The 22,530-nt window shown below is 44.1% G+C and overlaps 1 protein-coding gene across 1 annotated transcript in view; it reads right to left on the bottom strand.

Annotated features, from left to right (window-relative positions):
* CFAP46 (cilia and flagella associated protein 46) overlaps positions 1-14,946 on the bottom strand; it is a 1,487,057-nt gene extending 1,472,111 nt beyond the window's left edge. The window contains exon 1 of the mRNA XM_078643461.1: positions 14,855-14,946. The gene's annotated coding sequence lies outside the window, so the exon portion shown is untranslated. The remainder of the gene's footprint in view (positions 1-14,854) is intronic.
* Positions 14,947-22,530: the final 7,584 nt, after the last annotated feature.

The following is a 22,530-nucleotide window of genomic DNA, read 5'->3' as shown; positions in this document are numbered from 1 at the left end:
AAAAAAAGTAAGCACTTTTTTGGATAAGTGTGAAGGAAACAAAGATTTAATTAGTATCACAACACTTTACTTAGTGGAGCACAAATTATAAATATTCTCAGAAACCACATTTCCACACATTATAATTTGTATGAAATATAGTTTTGACAGTAAAACTGTTTGCCTGTGCAAAATGTCTGGCCATTTCAATGGATGATGTGCTGGCTCTAAATGGCAGTGTACTACCACGCGATGCTTTAGTTACATCAACAAATATCACCATCTCATGCCCATTAAAGTAAAGAGGGTTGCAAAGGTTTGTCGTTATAACAATTGGGTTGCGATTCTGAAACGCTTGGGAAGCACTGCCCTGGATGGCTCTAGTCCTGCATCTGTCCCAAAGGAAACTGTTACAAGAGTTTAAAAACACAGATCATCCAACCCCCATCTCTTAGTTTATCATGCAAAGCAAAAGCAACAAATCCCTTCACTCCTGCCTATGTCACCTCTCAAACTCGGCAAAGGAAAGACCTAAGAAATTCTTTAAAATCATCAATTACCAAACAAACAGCACCTCTCTCTGTGCCAGATGAATACAGATGCAATGTAATTGTAATTGTAATTGTAATTGCATTTATATAGCGCTTACTACCCCTGACGAGGCGTCGAAGCGCTTTTTCGGCGGGCAGCACGCTACTCCGGAACCCATAGAGGATTAGTGTTGAATTAGTATAGTGAAACATGCAAGTACATTTTGAGTGTTGGATAGGGTAGTCAGTTATTTGGATTTGGAATGATAGCAGAAGGATAGAGTAGGACAAAGGTTTGTATTTATTTATCGCTCGCTTGTTGACGCATGCTATTCAGGGAGCCTATAAAGGATTCATGGTGAATTCATATGTTTCCCTCATTCTGCTTGAAAATAAAAATGAAAATAAAATACCTTCCTGCTGCTCTCACTGATACAAAGACATCTTAGACCAGCTAATCCTTGTTGCTGTTGCCAAATAACTAGATCAAACATTTCTCTCACAATGGTGGTCTCTCATTTACTCATCTTTTCAACATGGCATTGTACCATGATACTTTAAGCTGAACATGTCAAACCTCTTGCTAAAAAAATTATAATAATAGCCTCAATCTCCCTATACTAGACAGTTAGTTAAAACATCATCTCAGGACTCCCTTTGATCATCAAGGTAATTAAGAGCCATGTTGCCTTTTCATTACATTCTTTAATTTGACTTCAGTGTGAAATTAAGGGTTATAGACAATATTCACTGCTCTCGGAGTAGTCAAGCAATGTCATTTCATACTTTCTAACAGCAGCATTCAATACCATAGATCAAACCCGTTAGGAAAATCAGGATTTCATGAATGATTCAGAGGTGAATATTATGCTTCTGAGCATGCATATTGGTTTGCTGCATCCAGATTTTGATAGAACACCCATCTCATTAACCGAAAGGAATTGACTAACATACAGGGGAATAGTAACACAAAAAAATGTGTCAACCTGTATTTAAAATGGGATAAACATTAGTAGAAAGACTCCGCAGAATAGGGTCTAATTAAAACACTCAAAATGCACCTTCACCATCAGAGTCGAGATTGAGTTGATGATGAAGAAACTATCAGTTACACAAGTAACTTGGGAAAGAAGCATATTCAAACAAGATGCTAGTGGGTTGATAATACTTCTAACTTCAACTTTAAAATACAAGGATTAGCTAAGACCGTTGCTCTGGCTTCAAAGTGCTAATGCATGCAAACACAGCCATGCACAAATGTGCATCAATTATTTGTGAGATGTCACTGTGTAACCTCCTATATGGCAAAAGGTCGAACAATTAATTTAAAAAAAAAACAGGAAGGAAGGACATAGGAGGTAGCAGATGGCACAGGCACAAATATTATATGAACATTTTTGCACGCCTGTATTTACACTTGGGCCTTAATTACGACATTGGTCGGAGTTGCCTCCGACCGACACCGTCTCGGTGTAGGAACCGAATGACCATAGGTCGGAGGTTATGCAGACTATATTACAACGCAACCGCGGTCGCAAACCCCCATTCCCCTATGGAAGCCCATCAGAAACCGACATCATAATTCCGAAGGGGTAAACTCCATCTGTAAGGGATTATGCACGGCCTTCAACTGGCCGACAAACTCCTTGAGCCCGTCGGAAGCCAGTCGGTGCGACCGGCCAGTATAAACTCCGACAACTCACATTTTAATTAGACCATCAGACTTTAAACCATGGATGTCGGTGGGAAAACCTCTGACCTGTAGTCGGAGGCTTCCCGACCGACATCCATCCTTATCAGCCCCTTAGTGTAGTAAAGCAAGACCTCTTAGCCTTGCCAAAGCTTGGTTACAAATTGTTCTCCAAGAAAAGTCCCTAAGCATTCTAGTAGGTGGTGGGGGAAATTCACTTGCAGTCAGTCGCAGCTCGCATGACTCGCCGATGGAGGGGGGGGGATTGGGAGCAGGCCGGACAGGGTGGGGGGAAATTAAATAAAATTTAAAAACTTACCTTACCGGGTCCCACGCAGCCTCCACTCCTTGCCAGGTCTTGCGTTCAGCAGTAACAGGAAGCAGGCATCCTCCCTCCCTTCCCCTAAGCCAATGAAAATGCTGCATTGGCAGGATGAGGACAGGAGTGATGTTTGGGGCTCATAGTAGAGCCTTTGGAACGAGCAGTAATTTGAAAGTGCATCCATCCAAGATATATGGACTACATCTCCCACAACCACAATGTGTGTTTTCATATAGGGAGATGGTAGACGTCGTGCACTTTACCGCTGGCCCCTGATGAGGAGAATCAATTTCCGAAACGCGTCGGGCCTATTTCAAACACGCAACTGCCCATACCAACTAACGCTTTGGGGAAGGCGCACGCAGGCTCGGGTGCTATCCGCTACTTGGACAACCCCATGGAGCGTAATATATATATATATATATATATATATATATTAACATCTACACATCCCAAAGTTTCTATTGCTGGGCGTCAATTCTAGCTCCAAGGGTTTGAGCAGCGATCCACAAATAAGCCATCAGGAAATGCTTTTGATGGGGGGGTGGGGATTCAATGAGAGATGACAGCAGCATTTGGACGCAGGGTCAGTCATAATTCAGGAAAACCTATCAACTGGAGCCATGTCTGAAAGCTGGAGACTTGAAGGGGATCCGTGGTGATGTGGATGAAATCACTCCCAACATGTTTTAATACTCAGAATCCTCTTGAACTCTTGAAATGCCAAAGTATGGAGACAAAGGGGATGATTATGATGGCGGGCGGATCACTACCGCCCGGCCGGCGGTGGCGATCTGCCCGCCATCACAGCCACATTTACCCATGCCATATTACCATGGCGGGGGTACTGTGGTTGACAGAAAGTCTGTCCGCCGATCGGCAATCGTCATGTTTGCCGGCCGTGTGGATCTCGGGCATAATATGGTGGCGGTGCCTTCCATATTATGATGCCTGGCGGTAAAGGCCTTTCCATGGCGGCGATGTCGCCATGGAAAGGCTGGCGGGAATTTCTTTGGGGCCCATTGTGGGGGGGGGGCTGCACTTGGGGTGTACCTATGGTACCCCCCTTCATTGCCATGAACAAGGTGGCAGGCACCGCGCGGTGCCTGCCACATTGTGCATGGCAATGCACAGCATGCCTCTTTGGCATTGGGGTGGGTGCTGCTTACAGCACCACTACCGCCGCAATGCTGGAGATGCGGCATACAACCATCCTAATTGGCGTTGCGCGACTGCCGCACCGCTGGCGGCCGGTCCCAACACCGCTAGGGTGGCATCCTAATGGGGCCCAAAGTTTTTCTTTTTCCCTGTGTCACACCAGCTCCAGAACTTCGTGCAGATGGCAAATGTCCTGTCAACTAATGTTCCCACATTTCTTCCAATAAAAACAGCACCCCATGTTGCAGTGGACATATTGTAAAGGGCAAGAATAGGCCAAAACGGGGCCACGTGAAGTCCACATTGACACTATATTTGGCATCTTCCTGTCAGTTAAGATAGGCCCACTCACAAGTGAGGTACTCATTTTATTGGTAGAAATGAAGGAACACTGGGTGGAGTTCTACAGTTTCCCACAAATTCAGGAAATTTCTATCACAAAAATGTAAAGGAAATTATTTATTTTAACCAATGTTTGGCTTGGGCAGGTCCGACAGTTTAAAAAAAAATTTTTATTCAGGCTAGCTACACCATACAGTGTTCTTCTTGGTGTCTAATGTTCAGAATATTTGGGGACTGTCAGTTTTTCAAGATGCCAGATGTCAACCAGACATACATTTGTTTACAGCAGTAAGGAGCTGGGCACTGTTTGGATTGTTCCCTAAGCTAAGAATAAAATCCAAACAGCGGCCGGACTCCTCACTGGGGAGAAGAGTGTGTGTTCCAGCAAGGACCGGAGTGCTGTTTGGATTTTTTCTGGGCTAAGAATATATCCAAACTGTCCATTCTCCTTGCTGTGGTGGGAGTTTATTTGTAGTGTGTCATAGTGCCCCAGTAAGAAACTATGTACTCTTTAGAGTATTTCTGAGGCTTAGAATAAATCCAAACTGTATCCATGCTCCCACTCTTTGCATTGTTCTGAGGATAAAAAAAATATCAAAAGTGTCAGTGATCCGCTTTGGGGTTCAGATCTTTTTATATGCGCTGCAGTGAGGAGCAGAAGACACACAAATGATGAACGGAAAGCAGAACAAATCAAAACATTCATCCCCAGTCAGGAGATCTGGGTTAAATCCATCATTTGTTTGCTCACCATGCCACCCCAGTATAGACCTGGCAATATGCAAATCAGTCTTGACCCTGTGCCTCATGGGAACAGTCCAGCCCGAACTGCCAAGACCCAATATTTTCCTTGCATATCACTGTCACTATAACTTTTCTTACTTATGTCACTTCCAGTGGCCTTAACTACAGCTAATCCACTCATGTGACACATAGCTGCCAAGGTTTCAGATTGCTATGTGTGACATTTTCATAATTTTAGTGTAATTATGAGTGACATTTCAACGACTATGAGTGACACTTTCTCACAAGCAAAAGCAAGCAATGAAGACCAGGGAAACATTTAATTATCAGAAATTACACCCATTTGAGCAACAGGAAACTCTTAAGAGGATTTAAAATTGCTGTATAGCACCAGAAATGAAAGTGGCCTTGTAACCTGATTAGACAGTAGTCACTGACACTCCGCATGGGACAAGCATCAGGCTAGTGAGGCTGAAGCTCACATAGGTTACAACCAGCTAGAGCAAGACTAAACTATGTGCACAAGGAAGAGTATACAACAGCAGCGGTGCGTCCATTGGGGCGTAGGGGTGTAGCCCCACTAAGCCTGGTGGACGCACCTGCGGCTGCAAAAGAGAGAGCACGGAGCACCTAAATAAAATGCAGCGCTTCGGGGGTTCCGACCGGGACAGCCCCGATGCAATAGGGAGTGCACAGGGGGTGGGGCTGGGTTAGGTTACAAGTCGACTGACTCTGCTGCTCAATTTAATTACGGGCGGAAACTTGCCCGCGCATGCGCCTTAGCGTCAACTTAGTCAAGTTGACTTAGAGGGACCAGGGGGTGTGTCTGCTGGGCCCCGTCCTTTGAAATGGCGCCAGGGCGAGTAATCTTTGTGCCCCCCTCCGTCGGGGACGTGCGCGCCGTGACGTTTCCAGCAGTTGCGCACTAGAGTCTGACACGGAGTTCGGCGTTGTCAGACAGACCGTCACTGGACTCGAGCTGGTAAGTTAATAATAATTATTAATAAGCAGTGGCTGCTCACGGTCACACCTGACGGGGACACGCGCGCAGAGATGGGGACAAAAGCGAAAGGCATGACTCCCAACATAGCAAGAGGAGAGTGCCGGGAGGAATGCGAGTTTACTCTCTCTCACACTCAGGCACGCTCCTTCTTCACACAAGCCAGGGAGGAGGGCCTGCACTCCCTTATTACCAGATAAAGCATTCCATGTGCCCTGGACACGCTCTGACATTGGCATACTGTGAAATACGGTCATTTATTTCACGCTCTTTCTACAAAAAGACTATTTTGTTTGTTCCGTGCTTCCGGGTGTATAAACTCTCTTAAAGGGACAATCACGTCTGTTAGACAGGTGCGTTGCGTTGCACCCTCACTAAATACCAGCTGCCCAGCATATGCTGAAGGCAGTCCTCAGACAGCGCAGACACCGGCAGCGGCATGGCTGACGCCGACCCCAGGACCCCGCAGGAGCTGGCCGACTTTGTAAGTAATCAGCCGAAAATTGTGTGCGCAGCTTGAGTAATGCAACTGGTCCTCGAGTAAAGCGCTCCGGTGAATACCTGGCTTCGGGTCGAGTTCTCGCGCTATATACAAAACTTCAGAAAAAAAACCTGTTCGCCTGGCAGCTGTTCGCCGCGCAGCCACAGCTTAGAAAAATCTGCGTGACACCACTCTTTAGACTTCATTCGTTTTTCCAAGTAAAGATAATCACACGTGACGTGTACATTCAGAGACTGCGCAGCCCGGTGACAGTCATTATTATACACCACTGAAACTTTCTCACGTGAGTGATGAATATTGCAGTGAGAGTCTAAAATGCAATGTTGGTGCAGTAAGATTGGTGTTCTTGGGGGTGCACGAGGTCACTAACGGGGAAGTGGGAAACACTCAAAAAGGCTCAGGGTTGTGCGTGTTCAGAAACCTTCCCAACGATTTTCACACCCAATGTAAGTATCTACGTCAAGTGCCAGAAACAGGGTGACATAAATGTGCATATAAGGTAAGAAAAACATCCAAACACCCATGGAGTTCCAAGGATAGTAAATACACTGGTCGTTCTGCCTAGAATATGTTATAGAGTCGACAGAAAGAGAATACATATTCAAAGTAAACATAACCCAATACTTGGGGATTGTTTGCATTGGCAGAAAATCCCCCAATAAAGGGTTATTCATGCGCATGGAAATTAGCGATGTAGATTCCCCTGACCAGACCTGTATTACAAATTATCAAAAAAAGAGACTCGAGGGGCACAGTTCTTCAATTAATCCATAATCCTTAGTATCCCTATTAAGTATGTCAAATCTTTGGCTAGCACGTGTTTCCTGAGTTAATCACTTCAGGGCCACATTAGTCATAAGCCAATCACTAAAAACACAAATAAAATCAAATACATATTTGTACCCCTATTTATAAGGAGCAAGACGCGTATAGGCCAAAGATGTTACATGCGTAAAAATGACATTACATGTATATTTATTGCTGTTTTATATCGCGCGAACTCGAATGTATTGGAGCGCTTTACACGAACACCAGTTGGTTACATTGCACTAGGACACATTCATTTTTTGTTGTTGTTTTTAAAGCACGGGGAGAGTAAGTGGTTTGCAGAGAATCAGAGGATGTTGAGCCTGACTTGAACCCGATTTCCCCATTTCGACAGTCGGCAGCTCTGACCCGTTAGCCACATCCGCTCCTTAGTTTATGGTTTGAAGTGGAGAATTGTGGCCCTCACCTTTCTTTTTGAATGCGCTCCAGAAAGGCACTCAAGTGGTAAATTAAAGCCTGTTTAGCAATCTTTTTGTTAGGGCACCTTATTTGATTGCATTATGCAACCTTCTGCGTGGTTTGTTCTAATCTCCTTTACCCCCAAACAACCACCCAATCATCCTTCCAGTCACCCACTAAACCACCAGCAACTATTCATCCAACCACTCACCCACCTACTCATAATCTGTCCACTCACTAACCCATGTACGTAGTTCGCTAGTCACCTCTTCACTAACTCATCCATCCATTCACTTACTCCTCCACCCACTAGATTATTCTAGCACTCATTCACCCATCCATCCACTCATTGAAGCTCTAACTAATCGACTCATTCACCCATCATCTTTCATCCACTGAGACATCCATTCGCTGAGCTAGACCTCAAACCAACGCATCAGATGAGGACTGCAGAGCTGAACACAATACCTCAGATGAGGCATCCAGAACTGAAGTCTTGTTATTAAATGTAATAAACCGTTCTTGCAAGGTAAAGCCATGCCAAATGACTGTGAACACTTTCAATGTATTTTGGCTAAAAAAACTCAGGGAGCGGCTGTCTGACTTAATAAGGGGGAAGACCAAATTGTGGAGGTCTCATGCCAGACACAAATATATGCTGTGGTGCATGTAATGCTGTAGGCCCTAGGCCCACATCGGCGAAAAGAACGACACAGAAACATGGGTGCTGGAGTGAGAGTCTATAGGCACAGCTCCTTTTATGATCAAGGTCACCTTACCAGTGATGACTGTGGTAAATGTGTGTGTAGGGACAACCCTCTGGGAGAAGTGGATGCAGTTGCTCCCTAAAACACAAAGAAATGTCTAAAAGTCCAATGGTGGAAAGTGGGCCTTGTTGGCTCAAAGTCAATCAGCAGGACAAAATATGGCGGCTACAGGATGTTGTTGCTAAAGTTGCATAAATTCACTTGATGTGAGTCTGTAAATGAACACGGATGCAGAGAAGTCCAGGATCTTTTGATCGAATACACAGCAGGATCATTGTCGGAAAGTAGAGAGCTGGTCTATAGGGGAATGCTTAGTACAGGTTGTTGTTAGTTCAAACGACACATCAGGGCCATTGGCAGAGAGTATTGAGAAGCTTGCATTTCCAAATTGTTGTGTTGGTTGATTTTATTAATACAATCTTTAAGGAACTTGGAAACTTGTAGCTTCTGAAGACTTCATCTGTGGCTCCAGAGGTAATGTTAATTCATCTCTCACATATGGAGGTGCCTTGGATGTGTTATGCTGGGGCTGCTTGTGGGTTGTGTTTGGGCTGCATGTGTGCTTAGCGTGTGGGTCTCTACCAGACCTCCTAAGAGTCATTGACTAATACCCCCTGGAGCACCTTGGGAACGAGGGTAATGGTCAAAGAGTGCTGAAGACTTAGGGTGAGCAGATTGTTGCTGGCTGGCTGTTTGTCATGTACTCTGGGTAAAATACAAATGGTTTGACTCCAGTCAGGCTGTAAGGCGCTCTACCATTGGTAGCAATGGTATACCTTTAAAGGAATTGGGATGGTGTTCCCAGGTGGATGAAGTAACTTTCTCATGGTTGTCATCTGCTTCTCCATGGGTCTGCAGAGGTTCTTCGGTGGCACATCGAGAGTCAGTGTGATAGTGCCCAGGTGGACATTGTAATCTAGTGGCTCTGTGAGTCTTTGTTTCTGAATATCTTCGATATGTACAAGGAGTAGGTATTCTTTAGCATGGATGATATGGTTTGGAAGGCAGTAAGTGACGGTGTATTAATGGAAGTTTTGAGAAGCTAGGGGTAGAGACTCGTTTTGCGTACGTCTATAGCTTAGGGCCTGCTTTAGAGTCTGGTGGTCTTAAACTGCCAGGCTTGCGGTGGCGGTGTCTGCGTCCGCCTCATTACGAGGCAGCTTTTAGGACCGGCCACCTTTGCGAAGGCAATGCCAAGGAACCGCTGTTCCCTGGTGATGGCGCAGCGCAGAGGGCCTATATAATATGCAAGGTTGGACCGCCACGGTCGGCAGACTGTATTATGAGTTTCTCCTCTGCACAATAATGTACCAGAAGTATTTGCACAAATCCAGACTGTCACCCACACGATTTACATCACACTTCGAGTGTCATGAAAAGATGAAATGGGGGTGTGCACGGGTTCGCTATCAAACACGTCGCATTTCGTAATTCGCACATCTAGCAGTTTAAAACTTTGAATGGACTAGGAACAACTTTCAAATACTTTTCATTGAACGAAACTAGTTGTGTTATTATATTTGCAGAAATATAGCGCTGGCTATGATTTTGATGGAATTGTAGTTCATTCTCGACCAGAGCGCTCTTTCAGATGGACTGGGGATGCCAGCAAGCGATGGAGTCTGTTCTTTGGCGTGTGGTTGTGTGAGATGAGTTCAGTTAGTTCAGTGCAGCCAAATGGAAAATCTGAAGTGCAGGTGTCCTGTACCCGTGAATCTGCTTGTTTCTAAGACGTGTCCCTACTCTCTACTTTTAAGTATAGCACAATCTGCTCAGACTTTATAATAATTTTTAGAGACATAATCATGTATAAAAGAGTTTATGTGTTTTGTTTTGGTGAAATCCGCAATTGCGGACCGTAGTGTTTCTTCTTCTATGTCCATTGTGACATCATGCATACAAAATGGTGACTGTGAGGTATCGTAAAACAACTTGACAAAGGCCTTTCTGCGGCTGAAACGCGTTGTTGTTTGGTGATTAAACCTACCAGAAATCTAATTTTGTGTGGCGCCTCGTTCCTATCTTGTGGAATTGAACTTTTGCTGTATCGTGGTAGCTGTCGCCACGGCTGGGACCGGCGCTTGAAGGCAGGCAAACGGCGTTTCCTGACAGCACCTGGTGTGCAATATATACATACATATACACATATATATGTATTTATTACATATATATGTGTATATATATATATATATATATATATATATATATATATATATATAATGTGTTTGTGTATATTTAGATAGATACACACACTACCTAGTAACACTTGCAACTGGGTAGTTATAATTAGGACTATGTTTTCATAGGAAATAGATTTTGGGGTTTCCCAATAACTTTGACGCCGTATTATTAATCTTCACAAAACTTTCAAAAAATAGTCTCATCAACCTAGGTTCTTTCCTGGAAAGTTCTTTTGGTGACCCATCAAGCAGGGCCTAGGAAAAAGGGGGAATTGAACACTGATGCAGAAAAAAAGGACTGAACAGAAATACTCCAAATTTGGCAGCAAGCTAGATGTTTAGCAAGAAAGCATTTTTTTTATTTGGTGTAAATCTGTTTAGTACGTTTTGAGAAATTACAGTTCAAAATCTATGTATCTTACATGCTGCATAGGATGAGTGGACCCAGCGGATCAAAAGATTAGATCTCAATGGCTGTCTCAACAACAACAAAGATGATGCGCATCTATTTTTATATGGGCCAAGAGGCTTGAAACCCCCTCTCCAAGCTGTGGTACTCCCCGGCGACCCCATCCCCGGGAACACCGTACCCTGCCTTTCTTTGGCTACTTTAAATAAATGTTGCTGCATGGTGGTGCCCAAATCTGGGCAGTGATACCACCAGTATTTTATAAGTGCTTGGGTAAGTTGCAGGGAGTGTTGCGGCCCCTAAAAATAGCTTACAAAAATGGACCCTATGTTTCTTGGGGTATAGAGGACATGACTGCAGGAAAAGCTTGTGATAATTTCAAGCATTCTTGAAGCTAGAGTATTTGCTCTTCATCTTCCGACTGCAGGAACCCTTTGTGGTTGGTCTTACGGCTCTATTATCAGGACTGAGACATGAAGAAGAAAGATTCTAACACATGTTTAACATTGTATTCAATACAAAATTGCTTTCATGTTTATTAAACATTTCAATGCTTCTTATTAATGTTCACAATCTTCATGTTTATTGTTAAACATTTCAATGCTTCTTATTATTGTTCACAATCTTTAAATATGGCATTGAAATGCATTGATTTTACTGATGATTCCCTATCAAATCAAAGTTATTTTTATTATTAAGATGGTGATCTTTTAATAAAACTAATAGGCTTGCCTTTAAATATTAATGTGGTGTTTTAATCCCTTGACAATTATGATCGCACGGCCCATCGGCCTGCAGATTTTAATAGACGGTGTTGTCTCCTTTATGGACAGGCTGGACCTGTCTGTTAATTTTGCTAAGTTGATTGTATTAGTTGCCAGACGTCGGGGGACACGGATGAAAAGTTTTAAAGTTGGTCTCCATATTTTCGCAAACGGTTCCGGTCTTTCCCTACTTAGGTGTGTTATTCAACGACTGGTTACAATGGAGAGCCCTCTTAAATGGGAAGCTTAGCGAGTTGGACAAATCTGCGGGTGCTATTAGAACCCTTGCTAGCAGACTGGGATCATGGGCACTGGAGGCCATTTTAAAATTGTGCAAATCCAAGGCCTCTGCGAAAGTGTTATACAGCAGTGAGGTTTGGGGGTACATCCCTTCTCATAGGCTACATGTGGTGGAAAACAAGTTTTTGCACCGGGTCCTGCGAGTCCCCCAAGGTACGCCAGCTTGGTCTGTGCATGAAGACTTTGAGGCTGATTATATGGTGGACCAAGTGGTAATTAGACCCTTACTTTGCTGCATAAAGATGTGGAAATGTGAACATAAGGGTTTAACCAGCCTGATCTTAGCAGATTGTCTGGCCTTGGAATATGGTACAAAAAAAATCCAGTGAATACGTTATATAAAGGAATCCTTCCAGGACATAGGAAGGCCAGACCTTTTCTTTGCACATGACACTTTAAGCCCCGGGGATGTTACCATCACAAAAGATGTATACCTCAAATTTGCCACTGCCCAGCCTGACACTATTGAGGTCAGTAGACCCACAGGGAGGGCTTTTGTAATGTTAAAATCTGCATTGGGTAAGGAGCCATATCTTCATATCTGCTTTGGTGAAGCCCCTTCACTCGTTTTTTTGGTCCAGTCTACAATTACAATACATAAATAAAGATTTCTAAGTATGCTTTCACCAAATTAGCTTGTTGTTATCACAAGGTTTAAAACACCTGAGCCCTGTAAATGGTTTGAAATAAAGGAGATGAAAGAAGTTAATTTGTTTGTTGTGTTTTGCTCGGCCCATCACTAAATATGTTTTCCATGCGCTCTGCTCCCTTAATTATCACACTGAATAAGTTGCTATTTTCATCATGTGGCTGAACCTGTAATCTGTATGTAGCAAAGGGGTGCTATGCTGTTGGAAACCTTGCTGAAGCTGATATCGGAGTCTGTAATAGGACGGAATGTATGAAGCTCTGTGGTTATACTGAATAAGCAGCTACCTATGTTATGCCATCTATTAATGTAATAACTGCACTTTCACAATTGCTTTATTAACCTTCCTGCTTTCTCAAATTTGCTTGAAAATGCACGATTTTTCTTCTTTTTTTAAAAAAATTTCTTAGGGGGGATTATCCCCCCAAACCCCCCTTTTGGGGTTCGGGCTCGCTCGCTTCGCTCGCTCACTATGGTGCTGTATGCAAATCACTTTGCGCCCCACCACTTTCAAATGTCACCCACCACCCCTGGTATACAAGACGGTTTTATTCGTCCAATTAGTAATCTACAGCCCTAAAATACCTAAAGCAATAGGTACTCACAAAATGTAACTTGCACCTACCTCTGGAACGAAAGAAGAAGAGCCCATGGGTGTGGACTGAGGGACAGGGTTTTAAAACACAAACTTCACAATACCACATGAAGAAATAAAATATATAAACATACGTCAACTGTCATTGTAATTCCGAGTAAGACAGTTGAGTTCAAGTGGAAATGCACAGTAACATAGATACCATGTTGGAATAAAAAAGTTTTCAGTTTTGTTCTGTTAAAATGAACGTAAACCAAATGTTGGATGAAACACTTCCCATAATAGAATCAGCACTTTAATGATTTAAATGTTGCAGTTATTCTTGGAAGTAGTGTTCAGGGATGGCAAAGCATGAATGCACATACTTAGAAAACTTTGGGTTCCTTTCAGAGTTTCACTTTATATAGTTTCTAATGCTACTGTTAAGGGGAACCAGAGCCACCCCCAAGAGTCTGACATCTCAAGCCGTGTTTTCAGGTGTGCATAATAATCTCCTTTGATTGGACTCTTTAGCAAAGCAATGCAGAGAACTGCACAAATATTTGTGCGTTGGTTCACACTAGTAATGCGTGAATTGTGTTTAAACATGTTAACAATTTACTGCTTCCTGGTCAAAATTACAAGTTAGTAAAAGCACCCTGTAGTAACGTGTTTAGTTGGTGCTGTTGGCTGAAATGAAAAAGTTGGCGGCAGACAGCAGCATGCAACCCGGGCATGTTGGGCAAGGCAGCCTCAGGCTCTGTGAGGCAGCACACACTTGGTCGTGGCCTTCAGGCAGCCTCGAGCCTGCAGCCATGCCCAGGGCAGAACTTCAGCAACACCGCACTACCATCATCAAATTCTACAGTATTCTTCATCACCCTTACAATTTGTTTGGGCAGACTGTATTTACTTTTTCCTTTATCTACTTTCCTGGCAGATTTAACGCTTACCCATTGTCCTTCACATAAATGTACCTCCCGTACAACATGTTTATTATCATAATATGATTTACACCTTTCCTGAGATGCCAAATACCCTGTTTAACTTTCTTTCCTCTTTTCATCCAGCCAGGATTGGCTTTTGAATGTGGCACACGACCTCTCATTATACCAAATGGACTTTCTCAAGCAGAGTTATGAGTAGTCTCTCTATACTACCAAATCAATGTCTTCAATTCTGTACCAAAAGCCTTTCTATTACGTTCAGTAATTGCAGAATACCTGTGATCTCTATTCACCCACTCCACAACAGCACTGCCTCTACGGTGATAAAATAAATAATTCCACTATTTGCAAAGCACGAATCACTAAGGGTCTCAAAGGGGTGGGGGTCATCAATGAGATTAAGTGAGGTATTGCCCCGAATCACACGGTGCTAAACTGAGATGTCTGCGTTCCCGAATCAGCTCCCCTAGCCGCTGCGCCACACCTCTTCATTAAGAGACAAAACTCAGAAAACTTCTGACTTATGCACAGAGACAAGCGAGACCCTTGCTTCGGCTCCGCTCGTCCTGCTCGTAAAATTGGCTCGCCCACCTCTAAGCCACTGCTTTTGGCTTCACTTGATTCTAATATAGCAATCTCATTCTCAAGCTACTTGTGTTCAGAATAGAGACAAACAGAGACTAGCGTGGTGTGCCTGTCAGGGCAATGTCACAGAGAGCTTCCGTCTTTGAAGAGCACCGGAAAACTGGAAACACACGAAAGGAGAGTACCTTGATGCGTAGAAGATGGAGCCTCAGCACCTTTCCTCTTCTAAAGAGTGTAACCCGCGTGAAGCAGCCCCTTCTGCTACCGTAAACATCAGACGCAGCCGAAATACCAACTTACACTGTCGCCCAGCAACCGGACGCCACCCCGCCCCCTTTTTTTTTTTACTGAACGAGCTACATTTTGATTTGTCGAGCAAGCCTAGAGACTAGACTGCGTATTGTCGATGAATGCACATCCATTCAGGTTCCATTTTTAGAAGTACATACACCAAACAGAGTCGGTTCCGGACATACACAATAACATACGTTTTATTGGAAAGCTAGGCGCGTCTCTGGAAACTGAAAATGGAAAGAAAACGTCCACTTTTTAAGCACCTTAAGTGCGTTAAAAATAATCCATAACAACCTACAGGTTGCAGGACCGTAATTAACTATACCTATTCTCCTCCGCCGACACAGCGCGTGAGCTTTGATTCATATGGTGTCTCTTTTTTCCCGTACGCCTGTTCTACTTTTTTTATTCGTTAACTTTCTCTCGGGACGAAGCCTTGCGGTAAATGTGAGTGGAAATGCAACAGAGTAACATCCAGGGTTTGTGTGAAGGGCTGTCTAAAACTCCTCCTCAATCTACGCAAAAGGGATTAAAGACATTTATGTTGTTGATGTCTTGCTGATAATAAACACAAATAAAGGTCACTTTGCACGGATGTTTTTCTTTGTCAAGCCCTTTGTTAAAATACAGTTATCCACCTGCAAATAAAAATATGTGATCTGCATGTTACATGAAGTGCTGTGCAGCAGGTGCAGTAACCCTTTATTCTACTCTAGGAGTCAAAACTGCGACTGGACAAATCACAGAACGGTCCCCGAACCGTGTTAACTATTAGAGTTATCCTACTGCTATTATAATTCCCTCAAAATTGCTGAGCACACAATGATCTCTGCAGCAGGTGTCTCAAAGTGAAAAGGTGCATGGGATTCATCAGGACCAAGATTATGAGTCTCTCTCCAAACTAGTTGCAGTTTTTGGTCCGTTTTTTGCCAGAAGAGGTAGAGCAGAGGAGTAAGAGGAGGAGCAGGGAGCGAAGCGGTGAGAGGAGCGGTGTGCGCGGAGTAGAGAGATCGCCGAAAAAATCACTGCCGCAGCCGAGAAAATCTGAAAAAATCTTTAGGATCCCCAAGGGGTTTCGAAAGGCCAAAGAACCATAAAAGAATCGTAGCGGCTACACGTGAACAGCGAGCTGTGTGTAGGCGGCGACCTTTAGATCAAGCACTAGCATCGGCTCGATTTCAGTGCTGATACACTGTTTTTCACCGCCGCTCTTCCCTGCACCGACACCGCCATCAGGATTGGCCGCTTCAAGGCGGAGGTGAGGCTGCTGCATTTGCAGGGACATGACGTGAGTGCGGCTGCCGATAGAGGCGGCCGCCAAGTAAGAGCCCGGGGGTCCGACCTAGGAAGTCCGACTAGGTCCGACTTTGCTTGTAGGTCCCCCCTGAGTGCTCCGCTCACAGGCTGCTGATAAGCCTGCTGCTCCGACAGGCTTCCCTCTCAGCCTCTCAGCCTTGCTTTCAGCTTCCTTTCAGCTTCCTCTCAGCCTTTTCACAGCCCACCCTATCGCCCTCATCGTCCTGTCGGCCACCGTGGGGGACCACTCTTACAAATCTTCCCCCTCCATCAAAACCTCACTTGAAAACCCTGCCATTCTTCTGTCTTCGACCACCGGCAGAAGAGCAAACGAATTAGCAAGGAGCGGCAAGCAAGGAGGGGGGAAGGAGGGGGCAGTTATCTTCTACCTCTCCTTGGTGACCTCCTGGGCGGCGGTTCATTACCATCAACTTTCATCATGAGGTCAGGGAAAGTCAGGGGGCCTCCGGAGCCCCCGGAGCCAAAACCAAAGCCCACAGCAAAAATGAATGATACAACTGGAAATGGGAAAGGGCATAAGAAAATGAAAATGAATGTAAACCACGCTGTCAGCACAGAGGCAAACTTTTTGTCATCAGAGCAGGCATTGGGGCTGAACCAAAGCACAACGGTGCAGGGTTTGATAGCGGCCCTGTCATCAGAGTCTGCAGAAAAAGCGTTACAATCTACCATAAAGCCCAAAATATACACAACATTTGAATTCCTAAGGGACTCAGGCTCAGCCATCTTTTCGAGCAACAGCCACTTGCAGGGTCTGCAAACACCACTACTTCCGGCTGCTGTGAGCCCAGCATGTCCGCCATCATCCGCGCCTAAACCTATAAGCCCTTTTTCCGTGGGAAATCATTCGCCAGACCCTACGCAAGCTAGCATCTCAAAGCACAGGAATGCAAGCATTCCTTTGGAGACCTCAAGTGCAAGCGCAAGTAAAGAGACATCTAATTCTGCTGTTGCGCTCAACCAGAATCAGAATTCATTACCTACTTACTCAGATAGCACGGCCTCATGTAACAGGGAAATCGTGCTACCAACCCCATTGGATGATCTCAACGCCAACGCGAACGCAAATGCGAAGAGATACCCACCACAGCACAAAAAACAATGAACAGAACAGACATCTGCCCAACTGATAGGGCTTCTGGGAGAGGCCCACAGATAGGCCTACAGATAGGCCTACAGACGCAAGACCGGATCTCAACCGAGAAAGCATCACTTAGCCCGGCGCCGGCTTTACAATCTACGGGCCAAACCCACAGTACCCCTATCAAGTCTCTTTTAGTGGCTGGATGTGCCACACCACCCACAGACCAGGGAACCCACCAGGCAGCTAGTCCACATGACCTTAGCCGTAAAGCAGAAGGCAGGGCTATAATGTCTTATCTCAACACACAAGAATGGGAAGACATGTTAGCAACCTACACACCAGATCACAAAGATCCCCACGCCCTTGATCCACCTTTGGCAGTCAAAAGTATAAACCTGCATGCCAACACCTCCAAGGAGAACGGGTGGGGGAAAGAACAAAATACCGGAACGTGGAATTCACTGCTAAACACTATCCAGCTAGCAGTAGATGCATTGCAATACCAATCTGATAAACTGGAGCTCCAACTGACTCTACTTAACACACTGGCAGTCTTTACAGCTGGCATTGACGACAAGTTAGGCAACTTAAATAACTTAATAGTGAGAGCACAAACAAATATCTACCCAAGTTGCAATTGCAGCCAGGCATTAGATAAAGTAGCCACACTGCCGACCATGCTAACTGACCTAATAGGAGACCTAAGGAACCTACATAGAGGAAATGCAATTGTAGAAAAGGGTCTCACTAAACATGACGATGGAGCACTAAGGAAGGAGGAGTTACCCGGAAACAAAGCGGAGCTAACTGTCGATCATATTCCCGCACATGAAGAAACAACTCAGACGGGACAGGAACTTCCAACGAAACTTAACGCCAAACAACGGCATCATCAAACAAGCATTGGAAATGCAATAGGTCTCGCATTAGGAAAGTTTGAACTATTGGTCTTATAAATGACATTTATTTTATTTATGTGTTGTTTTTTAAATTAATAGCTTTTCATTTACAATGCCAATAGTTATAACTTTTGCAAATGTGACACCTATAGCATTTGTAATGCAACATGCAAGAGTGACAGAAAAGGAAGAGTGACGGCGAGCGAGAGAGACGGACGATAGAAACAGAGAGGGGAGAAAGTGAAGGAAACGAGAGGAGAGGGAAGACGGAAGAAGGCAGACAGTGAGGGAAGCAGGGAGCGAGATACAATGATGGGAGATTGAATGAGAATAAAATACAGACGGTGCTCAATTTGCAATGCTATAGGTCTCGCATTTACGCAAGTTAAAGCTATTGGCATTGTAAATGACAATGCCTTTTATTTATGTTTTTAAAATGCAACTTGCTTTTTATTGGCTTTACCCTTGCCAAACGTTATATAGCCTGCGCTTGAAGGCTGAATCCCCACCTCTGCTGGGCGTTTGGAAGAGGGGGATGGATTTCTGCATGGGGTTTGGAGGAGCCAGTGTTTCGAGTTAGGGGCTGCCCGATAAACACACACACATATGGAAGCCCTGGGCCGATTACCAAGGCGAGGCATTGTACTGGCCAAGCAACATCAAGTTCTGCTTCATTAGACTCAGAGGTATTCTCTTATGGCTAAAACACGAAACATATCCACCTCCAACAGACTAAGGATAATGTTCACCAGCTGGGGACGCGACAATGGGACACAGACAACTCTCTATAGTATAGTTCTTTTTATGTTCTCATCGCAGCTTGTTCATGCTTTTGTTGACAACATACTATATTGTTTAATTAGGCAAAGTCTGCTTGTACCTATATACTATGGCTCATGCAGCACGATTTTGACAAAAAAACAATAAAAAATGCTATTTACATTTTTTTTTTTAAAAGCCATACAGTGCTGCAAAACCAGGTGGAAATCCCAGCTACAGATTAGAGCACAATGAATTGCTACAAACTACAAGACAGGGGCCATGTGCAAACACACTATCACCCCAGGTGAGAAATCTCAGAAGCAACTAACACTAAAGTGCAAGGTCAGAGTTCAGAGGAAGGCCCTGTCTGCTAACTATGTTAACTGTTTCACATAGAATGTGAGATTCATTTAAAAATACACTGCCTCCAACGAGAGTAAACAAAAAAGCACTACTGTGTGGAACCGCCCACTGAGTCCCTGACTTCAGAAAGATTGTTTACAAACCCCAAACCAGTCTCCTGCTCGGTTATCGCTCAACGGTGGTGGGAAGAGGCGAAATACCTTCCAACTTGAAGCGCCATCAAAGGAAAATCAGATGCGAAGTATGTCCTTATTTGTGATTTTGAAAAGCTCAGGCAAGGTCAATAAAGCATTCTCAAATTGAATTGCATGGGAGAAAAAAATGGAAGAGAGCAGTAGTAATTATAGCAAAGAGTGTTTTCCAGAAAACTGAAGAGAGTGCATGCCTACTCTAAAGTAGATGATGCACTCTTGCATAAGAGGAGGAGAGGATGTGTTACCCAGGACTGCCGACTTTAAAACAGGAAAACCAGGTTCGAATCTCCGCGTCGGATCAACATCCTGTGATACTGGACAAATCACGTAATCTTCCTGTTGCTAAAAAACGAACAAAAAAAGACAAATGTGTCCTTTGGTGATGTAACTGGAGCTAATGTAAAGCGCTCTAGTGCCTTCTGGTCAAGTTTGACATAAAACAACGAAAAATAGAAAAGAGAATGTAGGATCGGACTATTGGTTTGATTAAAAAAAGCAACGCATCAGGGGTTGGAGTGCAGTGCACACCTTCATTGAACACGTGTAACTGCATTTCTGTAATTTTTGTGACTAATCATCAAATCGTACACAATATAAGCGCTTTTGCGCTGATCACAACAAAAAGCCTCTGTGTAAACTGAAAGATGGTTTACAAACCCCAAACCAGTCTCCTGCTCGGTATTCACTCAACAGTGGTGGGAAGAGGCAATTTACCTTCCAACTTAAATCGCCAAAAAGGGCTGTTACAATCAGATGCGATGTATGTCCTATGTGTGATAAAGTATTCTCAAATTGAATTGCATGAGAGAAAAAAAAATGGAAGAGAGCGGTAGTAATTATAGCAAAGAGTGTTTTCAAGAAAACTGAAGAGAGTGCATGCCTACTCTACAGTAAATTATGCGCTCTTGCATAAGAGGAGGAGAGGATGTGCTACCCCGGGGCTGCCGACTTTGAAACAGGAAAGCTAGGTTCGAATCTCGGCGTCGGATCAACATCCTGTGATTCGAGGCAAATCACGTAATCTTCCCGTGGCTAAAAAACGAACAAAAAAAGATAAATGTGTCCTTTGGTGATGTAACTGGAGCTAATGTAAAGCGCTCTAGTGCCTTCTGGTCAAGTTCGACATAAAACTAAGAAAAATAAAAAAGAGAATATCGGATTGGTGAAAGATGGTTTACAAACCCCAAACCAGTCTCCTGCTCGGTATTCACTCAACAGTGCCGTGGCTAAAAAACGAACAAAAAAAGATAAATGTGTCCTTTGGTGATGTAACTGGAGCTAATGTAAAGCGCTCTAGTCAGACCCCCCAGTATATAGGGGCATGGATTGGCAAATTTAGCGGCACAAAAATGAAAATTTAGCGGCACAAAAATGGAAATTTAGCGGCATTTAGCGGCATTTTATTTTGGGGTTTTTGCAACACCAAACACAGATAGCTTACTGTTTGAGTTATTTGACAACATGGAGCTATGTACATTTTGTTTATTTACAATTCAGCCCATTTGTTTTAGTTAAAAGGCATGTTAATCTTGGCCACGTACGTTCAGTTCTTCCGAGCACTCCAAATCTCCCTCTGCTCTACCCCCCCGACTTACTGCCCTCCATTCTTTATTCCTACATCCACCCCCGCTCCATGCTCTCCCTCTCACGTTGAAACCCCCCCTGAACCCATCGAACAGCCTAACTTTGTAGAGTAAAGAAACTAGGACTGTACTAATTGCTGAGCATATATTAATAAATTTTTTTTTTATAACAAAACGATGTCACTAATTTTTGTTTCTTTTGCAGGTGACTAGCTTGCAAGTAGGGAGAAAGCAACATTAATATCCACATTTACAAAAATCCTTTAGTCCTGGACACATACTTTTTCGTAAGCCTGGGTTTATGTTTTCCTTCATGCAAAACTATAAATAATTGTAAAAGGAGAGACAAGTGGTGGGACACGTCAGGACCGCACAGTTACCGGGTTTTAAAATATACAGAAACCAAGAAATGGATGTGTGGTATGAATCGTCCAACAGCCCTTGCAGAACTCTTGAGCACACAGAGTAGATCAGTGTATGCCTGTGATTGGAGGGTGTGCCTTTTGTAACATGCACACACCACTCTGCCCTTGCAACACACGGCTGCTACCTCTCACATGTTTTTACCTTTGATACTTGCACAAGTGCCACCTTGCCCACGTAACGCTTGTTCCTGTGCCTGAGTGTCTAGCACTTATTGCAGTACTATACCTCAAATTATACTCTGTTTTCTCTTATAACTGCACACTTGTCACTTTCATCTCCTCTTGTGCACTTTTGACTACCTCATGCATTTTTGGTTGCTCACAATTTTTACTCAAGTATTTTGTTTGCTCACGATTGTCACTATTACCTTTACTACCTCATGTATTTTTGGTTGCTCACAGTTTTTACTACCTCATGTATTTTGTTTGCTCACAAATGTCACTATTACCTTATGTAAGTAACGTATGTTTTTGCAATCTGTTCTTTTGTAATGTTTCTCATTATGTTTCATCTCTGTTCCTAATGTGAAGCGCTCTGACGCCTTCAGGTAAAGTCCGCGCTATATAAAAATGCATAAATAAATAAATAATAAAAACTTTACCCAAGGCCGGGCGAGGCCTGCAATAACAGCTTTTCCCTCTCTACTCTTCCACATCTCCACTGCCCCCCTCCCACCCGGGCAGCGCTTCTTAACGAAGCTGGTTTTAAACTTGCCTACGGACGGTACCTGTCAGTGTTCTGTTCGCCGCCGGCCGGCTTTCCTCCTGCTCCGACGAGTCTGAGTCTCTGAGGAATGAGGAAGAGTCTTCGTGTGTGTCGCTGCCGCTTAGTGCTCTCTCCCCCTCTTGCTGGTGTGGTGCTGGTCTTCTCCCTCGCTCGGCCGCCGTGGTCTTCTCCCTCTCTCGGCCGCCGTGGTCTTCTCCCTCTCTCAACCGCGCG

Source organism: Lissotriton helveticus, chromosome 5_1 (genome assembly GCF_964261635.1).
Source record: "Lissotriton helveticus chromosome 5_1, aLisHel1.1, whole genome shotgun sequence".
Lineage (NCBI taxonomy): Eukaryota > Metazoa > Chordata > Amphibia > Caudata > Salamandridae > Lissotriton > Lissotriton helveticus.
This window is presented reverse-complemented; position numbering and strand designations above follow the sequence as displayed.